At 37.3% G+C, this 17,212-nt stretch overlaps 1 protein-coding gene and 1 long non-coding RNA gene across 3 annotated transcripts in view; one reads left to right on the top strand and one right to left on the bottom strand.

Annotated features, from left to right (window-relative positions):
* LOC105671998 (nephrin-like) overlaps nt 1-17,212 on the top strand; it is a 231,301-nt gene that overhangs the window by 177,102 nt on the left and 36,987 nt on the right. The gene's annotated exons all lie outside the window — the stretch shown is intronic.
* Nucleotides 12,165-14,839, bottom strand: LOC136999790 (uncharacterized). Its single transcript, XR_010890110.1, has 2 exons — nt 13,844-14,839; nt 12,165-12,475 (listed from the first exon to the last, which is right to left on the bottom strand). It is a non-coding gene; the product is annotated as an uncharacterized lncRNA (long non-coding RNA).

A 17,212-nucleotide genomic window follows, 5' to 3' on the forward strand; every position in this document is an offset into this window, starting at 1 on the left:
TGAATGCAATTTTGCAATATCTTGAGACATTTTACTTTGACAGTTCACGCAAAGACGCTTTATTAATAGTTTTTACAAGATAAAATAGTTACCTTACAAATCTTATTTATTACGTGTCGTGTATTGAGATGGTTTAACTTTGCAACTTCTCAGTTTGCATAATTTACAATTACAAATTTATAAGTATACATTACAATATTTTACGACTCTGACTCTGTAATAAGAGTATTATTTGTTATCACTTGCTGCCTTATCTCGTATACGATCCGCTTGTTTGCGGTTTTTTAACAACGCGTTGCGAGAAAATAAGTCGCTAGTTTTCGGGACAAAACGAATTGAGGATTAGAAAGCCAATTTAGGACATCATTAGCTAAATATCGTTAGTGTAATGTAATGTGTATTCCGCACGTTAAAGCGCTTAACGGAGCTTCGAATTGGTACGTGAAGCGTAAAACGCGCTATGCTTTCTGTTGACTCGGAACACATTCCCTCGAATAATTTTGCACGTGAAAAAAGGAAAAAAAGAAAGCTAAACCGTCGCATTTGCGTGCGCCGATCGCTCGCAGCGTGCCGCGAGCATTTTAGCCGAAAGAGCGGAACGGCTTTTCGGCCATGCCAGACATTATTCGGAACGGTTATGTTGTGGGAATAACGTGTGACCGGAGGTAAATTGCACACAATCCCCCCGCTCTCTCCTCCCTTCAGGACCGCCCTGGTTCTCAATCTCGATAACGTTCGCCATTTCGCTCTTTTACGCACCATCTCGTGGCTCTAACGAATCCACATAATAAATTCAAAGCGAGTGACGCGGTAAACTGCATCGGCGTAGTTAACGAGCGTGGCCTGTCATATTCGATTCGTTTGTGTTGAAAGTACACCAGATAGACTTTTTGACAAATTTTGAAAAGACTTTTTATTTGTGTAAAATATGATTTTTACGTTTTAGATATTTAAGATCGTAGAAAAGAAGCCATAAATACTACAATCATTTGAAGCTTTGTGCATCAGAAAAACGTGAATAATTAAATTTCTGAATTCTTACACTGCTAGAATCTATATTAGAACTACATGTATAATTTTGATTGAAAACTGTTGACATCATAAAAATGGTGAATTACTTATATTTGAAATAATGTATAACTTCTGAAAAGTAGTGTTGTCACACAATATAATATATAATGCATAAATTGTAATTAGAGTTTAAGCGAAAAAAGTTAAAACAACGTGCATCCGCACATTGTCAATATCCGTGTGTTCAGCGAAGATCTCTTTAATCAAAGTGATAAAATGTTGAACAAGCTAACTGCGATATAGAGCTTGTAATATCTATAATAGAGGATGGTTCAAGAGTGCATTCCTCACCAAAGCATCCCTCTGTCCCTTGCCACATCGGAATATCGGAGGTGTCGATCGATGGGGTTGGACACGCGCGCGCGACTCAACAATTAACGTCGAGCCGAAAAAACGGTTTCCGCTTTAATGAATGCTCGCTCATTTATGCATTGAAGCGTAACGAACCGGCAAAATCGCCCCTGCTTTGCGTTGCCGCTATTGTCCCTTTCGTTCCCGCCCGAAGATCGCTAATTGGGGGATCATAAATGCAAACTCGGGGAAATCCGGCGCGCGCTGACGATATCGTCGTGGAATAACGGCGCCGTGTTGCTCCCGAAAATATTGGCCGCGGAATTCGAACCGATCGCCAACGCCACTCATCAATCACTTCTATCACGTCGACGTAGTCGCACACAACTCTACGCGCGTTCTGTATTTTTTTTTTTTTGCTCTTTTTTATTTCTCGTCCCATGGCTCTTCGTTCGGCAACAACGCGCCGGACCCGAACAGCGCGAAGCGAACGGGAAATCGATACGTGTGCGATACGAATGACCGTCGTACGGAAAAAATACGTTAGATTGTCGAGAACACCGGAAATCTGGTTTTTTGGATATTCTTTGCATACAAGATAACTTGGATTTCCATAACCTACGTTTTGCATGTTCAAAATATGAATTCTTGAAATCTCTCTTGTAGCGTTTAAATCCTTGTATTATAACATTAAAATCTTGAATCGTGCGCGATTGAATTTTTGTTACGTTCTATAAAACTTAAATTTTTGCAGATGGTAATCCTTGAAATTCCATGCATCGGAAAAATTTGAATAATTAAATTTCTGAATCTTTACATCGTTACAATCTCTAAAGATTGTATATTTTAATAATTTTAGTTAAAAATTCGATCGGACATTGGAATGAATTCTTGAATGTATAGATTGTAATTCTTGATACTTCGAATTTCAGATACTTTGTCTTTCGAATCTTTGCACCATTTTGGCTTTTAGAAAATCCTCCTGGGAGATTTACACGAATCCTTATCTTCGGATTTTTAACTTTCTGATTTCGTGGCTTTCTTCTCTTGAATTACCATATTTATTACGCTACTAATGCAACGAAATATTTTATTGCAAAACACATTGCATGAACGGTAAATCACCTTCCCGATTTACTTTCAAAGCGCATACTTTACGCATAGGGCGCTGAGACACACGGGGGCTATCGATATTTAATCTGCCGGCGAATGAAACGTTATCCATATCCATTATCTGATTTAGATTGACATGAATGAATTGAATTTAATTTGTTTAAACGCGACGCGATTAAATCGCGCGCTACTTCACTGATATTAAATGCTCCAATATCTGCTACCCAATACACGAGTACACGCGCTACACACACACGCGCGCGCGCGCATGCACGCACAAAATTTACCCATATAAAAAAAAAGTTTGAGAAGTATGAAACAACGATAAATTTTTTAGCAAATGTTTTTATAATAACCATTTCATGATGGACGAGCGGCCCAGTTGCACTTTTATACGTCGTCACAATTTCACCGCGAATCGCTTGCATTGAACCAGCGTTACATTTCAAACCTATTCATTCGATAATGTAATTTTATCACGCATATATTATCCGGCAGCGCATATTATTATATGTATCTTGTCAAAGGGACTCTTCTATATTGAATTACGTTTTTAATCACGCAACCATGCTCATTGCTGTACATCAATATTCGCGATGAACATCGCGAAATCGACAGACAATTAATCCGTCGACATAAATTATAATAAAATTCTCGTCGCGAGAACGAATATACGATAATACTTGTAATAAAATTCGAAGTAGAATCAAACATCTGCTAGTGCGTTTTACCATGTTTTTGTCAACGACGTTAAAAATCATTTATTGAAGCGATTAATTTTAATCTTTCCTCTTTTTCCCTGCCTATCTCGACAAAAATACAAAGAGAAATCTTTTGTTATATGGTCTCGTAACAATTCTCGTAAACACTACCGTGCAATGCAACTAACAGGTTATAAGAAAGTGCAGACAGTTCTCTCTAGTTGCCAATAAATTACGAACACGCGCAACCTGTACGTGCCTTCGCCGGATTAGATGTTCAGGATTAAAAGCGCGATCGTACCTTGGAGAATGAGCTCTTTTTTTATCTTCACGAATCTCTCGATTCAATACATTTCGACCACACCTTCGGATCCGCTCTCGTGCTGATAAAAAGCTATACCGACGGCTGACCGATCGGTCCATTCGTTCGTTCGGTCTGTTATCAATCGTTACGCGAAATGCAAAGAAACACTTGGCGGAATTGTGGCGTTGCACGAAATCGTTAAGAATCTCATTTCTACGTGAAATGAAAAAAAGTACTCCGAATAAACCTTTAGCGGTAAATTAAGCGAAGTCGAGTGAAATCAAGAAGTAAAAGCACGAAAGAAAAGTTTTTAACTCTCTCGGTTTAAAACGCTAAATATGGATATCCGAACCGAAGATCTCGGAATTCTCTTTCAATATTGAAATGAATACCAACTATTAATACTCGGTCCCGGCATGTAGCTATCTCACAAAACCATTCATGCTCGTAAGAGCGAGTAAAGGAAGATGATACCGCTCACTTTCCGGAGTCCTGCACTTTCATAAGATATCTCCTTTTATAAGATCCCATTCTCTTTGATACCTTATCTCTGCCTTCATTTTATTTCGCGAGCTCTCACTTTGTAGAATTTTTAGATTTTACAAATTTGGCTCCTCTCGAGCCCTTTCACTTTGGAATTCAGATACTGCATTCCTCGCATTCTTGAATATTCTCTTGTTTTCTAAACCAGCTTAAAATTCCAGCTGTGAAAACTTTGCAATTTCGCAATTTTTAAATCTAAATCGGCAAAAATGATGAAAATTCGTGACGCACGAAGAAATTAGAGAGTTTTGAAGGAGGAAGCAATAGTGAACGCTCGTTTAATATTTAACGAATTTTGTACTTACAGTGACAAAGAACGTAAACGAGGGTTCGCGAAATTCAGAACGTCAAGTGGGAAAAGTAGAAATGGTTTCTTTCGATAAATACGACATCTCGTTTAAGAACTTTTCGTAAATATTTATTTTACTTTTAACTGCACTAGAGTTGTAAGAATTATACAAATTAACAAATAAAAAAATCGGATGAACAAATATTCCTGAATAAACGTTTATCTAATTATTACGGTGTTAATTATTTTGAATGTTAAATAGCGCATCTCGAAAAAACATGCAATTATAAAAAGCACAACTTAACTTTGAAGTAACATATTTTTATTTTTTCTTTGAAGCACTCGAATAATCTCAATGTACATATTAAGCTGCATTTAATCCAATTTTAAGTGCGTTATAAAAATGTAACTTGTACTTTTAACAAATTAATTATTTCCGCCTAACATTAATTTCCGATAGGAAGACATTAATTGCGTTGTTACTTGAACGCTTGAAGTAATCAATAGGATTCCGCAGAATAATGCAAATTTCATTTCAACAAGAGCAATTTGCTGTAACAGCACAAGCCTTCTTTACATATCGAGTTTCCGTATATCGACAGCGATCGATCCATAATCACACACCGCAAGTAAACATACAGCTGTGTGTGTAACCACGCGTGATGAGCGGACAGACATGTAGCTAGGAGGAAAAGGGTCTGAAGGGAGGAAACAGAGGATACCGGAAGATAAGAGAATCGGGTCGGCGCGCGTCGTGCGAGATATATTGCGACGACCCGTGTTGTGTGGTGACCGTCAACGACGACAAATTCCTTCGGCGTTGCTCACAACCACCCACAAGGTGAATGTAGCTCCTAAGCTGCACCATACAAACCCTTAATGGCGACCCTTCCATTCGCAGCAAGACGCTGCAGCGACGATACCCGCGACATCGATCGTACGGGCCGCGCACAATTCACGAGGTATCGTGAAAACTTCGGGCTGAAAACGATCGGAAATTTATCAACTGCTTTCATAAGCGATATCTCTTCTCGCTGAAACCTAGCAATATTATGACAATATTTGAAAAATCTAAAAATATTTAGAATTCGAAAGACATTTCAGCATTTAAAGATACAAATCTAGGAAGCGTAAGATTATAGAATCAGTCCTAAAATGTGGCTCCTAAGCTACATTTTACAAAGATTTAAATATTTATAAATTTTGGAAGACTATTGCTATTATTCTGTACTTAGAATTTTAATTGGATGTTTACTCCATATTTAAAACGAATGTGTGACGCGACGGCATATAAAATGGAGCTTAGCAACACTAATTGCTTAAAGGCAGAGCACGAAATCCGCCGGTACTTGCTCATCAAATTGCTTTTTCTTTGGATGAACAAAAGCCGATGATCGATATGCGTGGCGCCGTTCTGTAAAATGCGATTTAATTGATGGATTGCTTTGCGAACGCCACCGAATCGTACGGACGAAAACGCCGTTCGGCGGCCGAAAGCGTTGTCATCGAAAAACGCGGTAGCCTCGATCCGACACCTCGAATCCCATCCGACGAACAGGATTTTAAAACGTTTCTGGCAGCGCTCGCGTCCCGACGGAAAAAGAAATGAAAAAACAAACTTGTCCGGCGGTTCGTGACTTGTCCGATGCACGTTGCAGTGTGTCACGCCGAATCGCGGGCGATGTGCAAATGGTAGATGGGTATGTAGAATGTAGAGGACATATGTTATGCCTAAAGAGACAGATTTTTCCAAACGACATAAAAACCCGAGGATCTAGATGCGTATAGAAATAAAATAAACCTCAAATTGAAATATGTTACAGATCTGTCTTGCTTTCCAATTCTTCCATTTTTTTTTTTTTAGTTAAATTTTTTTCTAGTTTTATTTATTCTCGTATTCTTTATAAATAATGTTTCGAGACATCTAAAAGCTTATTCGTAATCAAATGCAGAGAAATTTTGAGATTTTTTAAATTTTATATTTTTCTTTCTGCTTTAAACATAACATTGTCAACGCTGTTCTCTATTCACGCGCAGCCTGTTTCCACTTCAAAGATAATTCTGCAAACAAAATACAGTTACTTAACATTGCGGTTGCATGAAAATTGTTATTATTTGCTTTTTTACTTAATAATATAGTCGGCGAAAAAAAAATTTGCATCTCGCAGATTATTTTGCTAGACAATTCCGAACGACTATGCGCAAGCGGTTGAGATAAAATCCGTGGAATGTCGATAACGGCGAGATAAATGAAGCACTACTACATTTGTACACTTTGCATACTTCATTTGTGTCGAAATTGCCGGGATTTTGTTGCGGCTGTCGGGCACGCCGGCATTTGCCGTATCTGTTTTTGTTCCCGACACCGGGAGTTTTCCGATTTTGCATTTTCATACATGCATCACCGCGTTCGTGGTGCACGCGTTTATTACGGTATTATGCGCTTTTCTGCACAAAGGCGCGGCTGCAATTGTTTTTACCGTTCTCATACGCTTCGTAGACTAAATGACAAAGACACTCTCTTCTTCAAAAGGAACCAATTTCATTTCTTTTGGTTTATTTTTGCCATTATTTTTATTATTATTTTATCTTAACGTTTCTTTTTGCAAAATAGTGTAATGAACCTGTGAAATGTGTTTAAGAAGTCCGATCTTTTTTTTTTATATTTTTTTTTATTTTTTAGCGATCTTGCAATCAATCTTGTTTTAGTCAAAATTTTGATTCGATATCGATGTTTTAAATCCCTTTTCCTAATATTATTACTAAGATTTGTAGTGTACATAATGAAAGAAAACATTAAATTTATGTAACATCCTTAAAATTAAATACACAGCCAAAAGGAGGTTCTGTAAATCGCAGCGTTTATCTCACTAAAGTAAATCCACGGTGGAATGAAGAAGAAAATCCTTTCCGCGGTTATCCTCGTATAAAGATTCATTGCGGATCCTTCGATTCTCCCGAATCAAGATGACCGTTTATCGGGTAGCCATCGGGAATATCGGCGGCCATTAAAGAGATATTACAACGCGGGCTAAAGGATGCCTGGGATGAAGGAATGAGACAACAGTCTCGGTGGATTTTAGGGATTCTTCGAGGTCGCTGAGCGAATGGAGTAGAAGAGTGAGAGGAGATGTGGTGGAGAGTGAAAAAAACGAACGAGACGAAATCGCTTTCATCTTGTGGAAATAAAAACAACGCGCGTTTTATGAGCGACTATTTAGATTTTATAACGCTACTTTCTGTGAGCGCTTGTACGACTTTGCAATCACCGTATCTTTTGAGCATTTTGATAGGTGCACATGTGAATTGCAATTGCGAATGCGAAGTTGTGCAATATTGCGCACATTCAATTATTTTACAATTGCAACTTCCATATAGATGATAGAGAAATCCTTGAATTTAATTTGGTGTGATATTTTCAAAATTATTTGCTACCATATTTTATTAAAAAAAAATTCTTTTTTAATTAAAGCATTACACAGCCAATATCAAATATTAGAACATATTAAACATTCTCTATTCGTGTAGCTATTTTTACGTTTTAATTAAGTCGAAAAACGAGACAGTTAATAATTTAATTTTCAATTTATTATAATTTTTATTTATTATAATAAGAACTTTATATCATTAATTAATTATGAATGATTTATCTTGAATAATTTTATGATAACTGTCAATTTATTTGAGAAATATAATAGCCTAGTATTGATTTCTACCGTAATTATTTTAATTAATTTTAATTGAAAATGATTGCTTTTACAAAATGGTACGCTATTGATAGAAATGACATGTCAAAAAATTGCTTCGAATATCTATTGTTTAATTTTAGAAATCCCACATATATTTACACATTAGGCAGTTATTTGTACGAATATTTTACATCACATTTTACGTCACATCACTTGTGTTATCTCGCTTATTGTTCGCCATCGGCCATTCTGCCGATGAATCTCGGAAAAACGATAGAGCGTTGTCTCTGTAATTGTAATTGCCTGCGATCTCTTCGACTTTCTTGGCAGCTCGCATGTTAATTGCCTTAATTACCGCGGGACTGCGCCAGCTACCGGAAAATTCCGCCATGAATTCCTGGAAAGTCCCATGAATATTTACGAATGCTTCATTCGTGGTCCAAGTTTCGATTCCTACACCCTCCTTTTCTCTCTTCTATCTTTCCGCGGAAAGTTTCCGTTTGGCGTCAATTATTTATGAGATGCGCGTAGTCAAAAAATTGCTTTTGTAGCGACTCCGAGATCGATGTATATTCAAAAGGGAGGAAGAAACTTATTTTCAAACTCATGAACGATGGGTGAATGGGAACTAGAAAGGTCCTACTCCTCTGCGTGAACAAAGGACCATGATCCTTCAAAAAGTACAAACAAGAACCTTCGCGGTGGTAAACGCTTTAATATTTCGCAATCTTAAAAAAATGAAGTTTTGCAGGTGTGATCACGTAATAGGGAAAAGGAATCGTAAGAAAGAGAAGTCGTAAGGCAGGTGTCGCGGCGACGGAGCCGGGGATAAAGTTCGGAACTCATCAGAAAATGGAAGTTAAAAAGAAGTGACGCGAAGATTTTAAGGTTACATCCTGCAGAATTCATAATCCCGCGCTCTAGAGGCTTAAATGTCGGTGTCTCTTCTCGTGTTAGTGTCTGAACTTCTTACATACTCGCCATGCATTAGTCAGCCGTGAAGATTTTATACTTAACTTCTGACAGAGAGCGTGTTGTTATTCGCAACAAAATTTTTATAAACGACAGCAATTTATATTTAATCTACGAAGTTATTTTTCGAAGAGAAATATTGAATTTTCTCGTCGAAACTAGTGGACTAGTAGGAGATATTTATTCACATTATTTTATAATTTTATGGGTTTAAAAATATAAATGTAGTACAATTTTCTGAAGAGAGAAATAATATATCCTGCAGGATTCATAGTCTCGCACTCTAGAGATTTAAATGTCGGTGTTTCCTTTCGCGTTAGCTTCTGAATTTCTTACATGTCCGTCGTGCATTAGTAAGCTGTAAAGATTTCATTCTGACAGCGTTCTTTCATTCTACATTACGCGCACTTTAAGAAACTATTACATAAAATATTGTTATACCTAATAATATTTTTTTTAATGTAATGTACATTTTGTGTATTAAATTTATATGTTATAAACTTTAATTAGTGCATCCGATAAACGTGATTTTTAGATAATATGAAAGGTGTATACGAACTCGCGAGAAGCGCGACTGAAGCGTAAACTTTGTTTATAAGGGAAGCGGAAAAAAGCTGGGAAAGAAGAAGAGTGGAGCCCGTAATTCAGTACATAACCGAAGTTTAAAAGTCTGACACTTAACAAACAGAATCGTGCGCCGTAAATCCCGAGATGCAGTAGCCGTCCGTTATGTTCGGATTGCGAATATCTTCGAAGGAGCTTATTTTACGCTCGTCGAGTAGCGGGAGAGCGTCGTAAAATGCGTTATTACGATTCTCGGTAGCTTCGCCTGCCATCCGCGACAAATTCATCTGTCCAGCTGCGCGATTCCTTGGACAAATGCGTCTGTTATATCTAACTCCCGACGCTGTTTAATGCGACAATTTGCGGCTTACGAGGCGATCTATTTGAGCATATTTTAAACGTCACTGTGTGTGTGTGTGTGTGTGGAGCTTAAACGGTATTATCCAACTGTAATAAGAATTTACAATACTAACTCGATAGGATATTACACAGTAGGCATAGAATATTCTTTTTTCGTGTTTTAATGTAATCGCTGTACTTGTTGATTTATAAAAATAATTTCAGGTAGCGTAATTAATTCTCAATCGTGATACTCAGCGACTGCAAAACTTTGTGCGATATTAACTTCAGACTTTATACAATCGAATCGCAAATTATTATATCGCGATTAGTAGTCAAATGGATCTATTTCTTATTTTACGAAGTTTTTACTTTACATCTCGTGCGATATAAAAAATTGGCGTTATAAGAGGTCGCCCTAAGCCGGTGCACTTGTTCACGTGTGTTGGCGATAAATTTTTCATTCCACCGTCGTAAACTAGTCCGGTCTTTCTGTAAGCCTCTCTCGCGAGTTGCATTCACCGTAATGAAATACAGCGTCACACGATGAACGTCTCTTCTCCTCCTAGTTACGACACGGTCATGGTTTTATTTATGGGCGTGGCGACGTGCGCGCACACCGCTTTTTCATCTACTCCGCGGCTTTACGGCCACTTTTACGAATGTAATCGATGTTCGCAGATGCGTACTTTTTCGTTCACAGTTCAAAACAGCGCACTGGTAAAACGAAAAATTTCTCCCGGATTCTATCAATGTTTTCAGTTTAACGAAATCATGATTTGACGCGTAATGAACTGTAGAATGCTTCGGAAGAAACCTTCAATTTAATGTTAAATTAACTAATTAGATGTCTAACGGAAAAATTTAGAACAATTTATTTAATCTTCCTATTTGCATTCAGCGAAATTATGAGTAGAACGTGGCGATTCGTGCTACTTGATAGGTATATAGAATAGGTTTTAAGGAGAGTGGGTCAACGACATGAGAGCCCTAATAAATCATGAGTGTTAATGACCGTTGCAAGAAATGCGCCGGCAGAGACGGCCGGAGCCATCGTCGCTCTTTTTTTTGAACGGTGGTGCATCTCGACAGGTGGTGCATCCTGGCGAAGTAACTTTACGAAAGGCTTTTAGACGAGGAAGACTCGTCAGGTCATCGTCAGGCCAAGTAATAAGGGCATCGCGACACCTTTCAACCTTGCCGTAGTTTCCTTGTTCGTCGAAGCTTCCTATCTCTCGTTTGCTATTTGCGCGCAGTTTTTTTTAAGTTACCAGCTGATAACACCATGAATTTTTACAATGTAAGCAGTAACACGAAATGCTTTTAAATATCTATTTATAGAACACTGCAAAACCACCGAACATTTTTTTGATTTTACAAAGTCTGTGATTAATTTTGAAATAACTTTTCCTAAAAATATTTAAAGAGGTGTTTTATAATTTTTTAATAATAATTCATTAATGTACTAAATATTTTTGTAACGAACTCTCAATTTAAACTTCTGTAACGGTAAAATTTATTTAATATTAAATGAAAATACTGTGCGGTTTTATTTTATATCTGTATAATTTAGTACTCGAAAAAGTGCACAAGTGACATTTAAGTGACAATAAAAAATATATTTAATAAAAATGAGAGGAAACATACAAAAGTGATTGTTATTAATTTATTCATTTTTATTGGAAAATTTGAAGCTAAATTTCTGTATAATAATATTATTTTGTAATTTTTGTAGTTTTTATCATAACTGATATAAAATGAGAAATATATAGTACATGAGATTTCGGCACTATTGATTTGGTTACGCATGTTATAAATCCAGGGGAAATTCAGGAATCCTCGCATGAAATATTTCAGAAGCTTAATTAAAACGAGAAAAATCACGAGCGCTGCGTGTGCTTTACGCGATTCTCGCAGATAATTAAAGCGGCAAAAGTGCTCACGTGTTTTTCGTTGATGAGAAATCTCAAATGAAGCATTAATCATATAGCTTCGTGCGTGCAATCTAAAATCCGGATTGACAAATATGCAGTGGACAATTCGTGCTTTTTATTGAATCCGGCGCATTTGATATTCAATTAACACCCCACAGAGGTAGTTTGCGAGGACGAATGAAATAAAGCTGTATTTAGATTGATTAAATAGCGATTAAATACGGCGCAATCGATTATTCATAGAGTGGTCTTGCGCATTCATTATTTTATAACAATCATTTTCCGAAATTAATAATAGCAACAGAAAATTGAAGGATTGCTTTGCACTATTTCATCAAGAATGATTAGCGAAAGTAGAAACGATAAACTCGAGATGTTTATTTATAATAAAATGATATCGCATTACAAAGAGAGACACAAAGTTTCACAGAAGAGATCCATTCGGAATAATACATCGTCTTGCATTAGAGATCTCCTATACAAGTAGCGATGTGAATAAAAGAGTTTGTAAATTCCGAATTTCTTGGTTCTCGAATCTGAAATGTCATTGTTAAGAAACAGATCTTTAAATTCTGGAAACTTCAAAATTGTTTGCATCTTCTTCCGAACTTTGAGTACCTTCTCCAATGTTGAGAATGTTGAAGATACATTTGGCGTCTCAAATTCTGAAATACAGATAAAACGAAAATAGAGGACGCGTTATTTTCATAAATCTCCATTGCTTAAAAGTAATTTGAATACAATGTAGCACTGGCGGATCCTTGGGGCGGGGGGGGGGGGTGAGGTTAAACCCCCCCCCCTTCCAAGTTAAAAAAAATCAATTTTGCTGGATCCGTTTCAAGAAACTTGGTAAAAAATGCATTAAAGCAGGTCAAACCCCCCCCCCCCCCTATTATTGACATCAGGATCCGCTAGTGCAATGTACGAAAAGCTGCAAGCATCATCGACGAAAACCACGAGCGTCTAATGAACGCTATTGTCGCTCGTGATTAATTAACACAGCGGCCGTAAATGATATCTGTCGAATCGTTGCCTGCAACGATGTATGCATCGTAACGGCCGGCCGGCGTGGCTTCGCCAATTTCGCGGTTTAGGCACAGCCGCGTTTGCGGTTCCGAGGTATCGATATTGGTCGAGTGTCCAATTTGCGAGCGCCGACGAATCCGCTGATTTACGGACGACAACCGAAGCCGATGCCGGAGGACACGACATACGTTCGGGGGCGGATAATCCACTTCTGAGGAAGGCTTTACGTCAATGGGAGCGGGATTTAAATCGGTGGATGTTCATGGTTGCAATACGCGAGAAGCAGCGTACGTCGCGGATCGTTCTATTTCGTGGAAAATATAATATATTCGAAACCGTATTTAAACGCGAAATCCGTCATTAAAGGAATTCTCCATATTTTTATTATCATTAATACATCTGCTAGCAAGAATATATATATATTTTTTTAATTATATTTTGTACTATTATTAATCGAAAATTTTTAGTATTTATTTTTAAAATGATTGGGCGATTAATTATTCTTATTTTTGCAAGAACGTAGCAATTAATAATGCTTACATGTGAAGTGTACAAGGACTATTTAGAATACTTTTAAGGGCTATTAATCCTTACGAATTGCGCGCGCGATAAAACTGTCTTAGGCTATGGGAGGAAAGTAATTTTAATGAGGTCGTCACGGCCCAACGAGCCGGATCGGGTAACGTTCGATTATCGGAATGGAAAGGATTCACGCTGTTGACGCGGAAAGATTTATGTCCTCGTGTCGGTGAATGATTTATGCTCGCACGGTTCCGCCTGGTTTAGGAGCGATAATCCACGCGATCGATAGTCACCTTGATTAAAATTGCAGTGCAGCGGTATAATAAAAATAAACGCACAGAAGCTGTAAGACAGAATAAATCTTTTTGGGATAAATGCAAAAAATGGCTTCTATCGATAGCTGTCTAATGACGAAAAAATTATTCACTTTTGGAAAAGTGCAATTACATTATCTTACATGATTAACGAATACGCATAAAACTTACCGATTACTTTATTGGTCGACTATTGATTATTCCCAGCTTACCGCAACCGTTTTCGTATGACGCATTCGCGTTGTGCATCATCTATGTGGTACGGACAAATAAGCAATTATCAATTATCGCCTCGACGAGCATTTAAGTGTTTATCCACGTTCTCGTAACTACGAGCGGAGTTAACTACTGCGAAGCCACCGTCGTCGTCGTCGTCGTCGTCGTCGTCGTCGCCGCCGCCACCACCACTGCAGCCACCGCCGTCGCGTCCGGTTGCAGTCAGCATACCAGCGCAAACTCTCCATTGTAATAGTCCGCTGCACTTTAATTGACTATCATAGTCCGCGAGCGTTCGTTATCATCCCCAAAATTAACCTGGTGTGCGGTAATCCTCGTAAGCGTGCGCACGCGCGCGCGTCCGCGTCCGTCTCTGCCGCTGTGTTTGAGCTTTACTGCTGTCGGCACGATATTGACATGTACTACTGTCGCTTCCTAATTGACTACCACTACCTGCGATGCTGTACGTGTGTGCTCATGTAATCCGCGGTGTTGTTCCACTCGACGTATGCATATAGCACGGTGTACCAGTGCTAGTTAGCGAAAGCTTGCTCATCGCGCGTTCTACTTATCAATGTGCATTCACCTGTTCGATTTCCTGTCGATAAAGTGCTTTCGGCGAGAAAGGGTGAAGGTGTATTGCTGATTTTGAGCATATTTCTTTATAAATCTTCTATTTATATGTACTTTGCAGAAAGTATTTCTGTATGAATTTATTTTGTAATTTTTTATCTTTAATATATTACAGTTCTTTAAGGTTTCTTATATTATATTAAATATTTTGTGATTATTTATTACGTATTAGTTCTCGATATTTTTGGTTACTGTTTGAACATTAATGTAGGATCGGTTTCTTGTAGAAAGCAGAAACTCGCGCGCAGAGATAAATTATAGATTCATCAGGAAACCGCGAAACGTAATTGCACGAGCGTCAGCACCGCGTAAAAACGATAAATCCAAGCATTGTCTTCGTACGTTGGAAAGCCATTATCGACCGCCATTACTCGCGAAGCTAAATGGTTCTGAACTGCAAGTAGAACTCGTTCACCGAGCGCAATTCGATACCTGAGTAACACCGAGGAAATTTCGCGTTCCTTGAATCGTTAAGCTTCATCGTTAACCCGGATCGGTCAGACTCTAAATCAGGATTCTGTCAATTTCACGGTGGCTGATATGTCGGGTTAACTTGTGAACCGATACCTTAATTAACATTCCTGGACAAAAATTAAACGAATCTCATCATACTAACTCTTGAAAATTCTTTGATTAAAACTTTGAAAATAGATAAGATAGATACTAGTAAATAGAATGTTAAGATAGTTTTAATTAAAATTTATAAAAGATATTGTAATAAAACTTAGAAAAATATTAAAGTGGTAAGAAAATTAATACAAACATTTTTAAGAGAAAGATTATTTTATCTTTAAATTTCAGAAAATGGTCAATTAAATATATATATATATATAAATATATATATATATATATATTTAAATATTTCTGAAGTGTTGATTTTACCAGAAAAATAAAAGAAATTATTCTAAGAACATATCGTCGTTATCAAACATCGTTTTTGTTTCCAGATAGCAAAGTTTTTAATTAAAAATTGTCAGAACCGCGATCTGACATTCCTTCGGTTACAACGGCGATAATACAATATGACCACGACCGCGTATGTCAAATTCGTGCTGCCTGTTAGTAATCTCTGCCTTTCGAATAACAGACAAGGACGACCAAGTTTTAATTAAAAATTAGTAGCCTTTGAGTTGGTCCCGTTGATTCACCAAAAATCACGAATATACGCTCGCTTTTCCATCGCCATGACAAATCCTTTAATACATTCAGAATTCGCCGTTATCTGTGAAAAATTTAAACTGAGAAATAATGATAGAATTATTGAGATGCAAAAATTTCTAGAAAAATCTAATGTTAAAACTTTCTAACATTAAAAAATTATTAAAAGTTAAATTAATTTTTTATAAAAAGAAAAAAGGCGATTAATAAATATATACATATATATTTTTAATAAGATACTTTTACATTTTTATATTTTTATTTTTATATAAAATTGTACCCGTTGAATTGTCGAACGGTTAAAAATGCTCTAAATAAGACTACGTTTTTGAAACCAGGTTTTTCTCTCAATGCACACAAACGCGTGATCGCTTTTTAAAAGTCGATTGTTATCGCGTTGAAAATTGTCGCGTTTTCGGCGAATCGTTTTCGAGTTGTCGAGTCCGCAGGATCGACACGTTTCCTCCCAGATCGAATCGCGAATAGATAGCACGGTTCGAAAACCTTTCTGAAAATTTCGCACGGATCAGAACGTTGATATCAATGGGGTCCATCGTGCGATGAGACAAGCGGGCCGGAGAAGAATTCGCCAACTGATATCACGCCCATCTATCGCACACGTTGCAGAATTCATATCGCGAAGCTACTATTGCTATAGATCCATCGCGGAGATCTGTTCTCAACCTTTCTCGCTCTCTCATTTCTTATCTTTGCCCTCATCTCGATGTAACTTCGTCTCGTTTCCTAAACTCTAGTGTATTTTTCTTTTCTTCTCAGTTTCCTCTTAAAATGCGACAGTTTGAAACATGGGAACATACGGTATGATCATTTATAAAGAACTTTATTTCATCTTGTGTGGCCATTTCATAATTCTACTTGTCATTTATAGAATAATTCAGAAGATAGATGACTAAAAAAAAAAGAATCAAAAGTAATTGTATGATAATTTTGGATTTTTAATTGAGACAGATTTTATTTAAAATGTGATACATGTTGCGAAGTATTTCAATTTTTAGAGACGATACTTATCCAAAGTTAACGCAAGAATATTTTTCTCTATTTCTGAAATTTTAACCTGCCTTTCTGTACTACAACATTTCCATCTTGCTGGCTATTCCAGTTGCTTCTATTGTTTTCTCGCATTCTTGCCGTTCCTCACTCGATTCCTTCTACGCCTTCGTTCGCCAAGCTCTCGTTGCGTTCCTTGACATTGGCATCCTCGCCCTCTTCCTTCCTCTCGCACTGCATCTTCTTCATCGCTCTGTGTATTCACGTGGTTTTTCGTCAGCATTTCTTGCTTCACCCACATTCATCTTCTTTCCTTCGCTGTCTTCTAGCGTCCCGTCTTCTCTCCGCCTTTTCTGCCGCTTCTATTACATTCTTCTTCGTACTCGTTTCCTATCTAACTTTCAAAACGAATTCTTTTCAATCGTTCCTTTTTAATTTAAAATTATTATTTCTAATATTGCTTTGTATAAAATATCTTTAATAAACTGTGATCGATTTTTCACATTATATTTTTGGTAAACGTAT

This window comes from Linepithema humile, chromosome 1 (genome assembly GCF_040581485.1).
Source record: "Linepithema humile isolate Giens D197 chromosome 1, Lhum_UNIL_v1.0, whole genome shotgun sequence".
NCBI classification, from domain to species: domain Eukaryota; kingdom Metazoa; phylum Arthropoda; class Insecta; order Hymenoptera; family Formicidae; genus Linepithema; species Linepithema humile.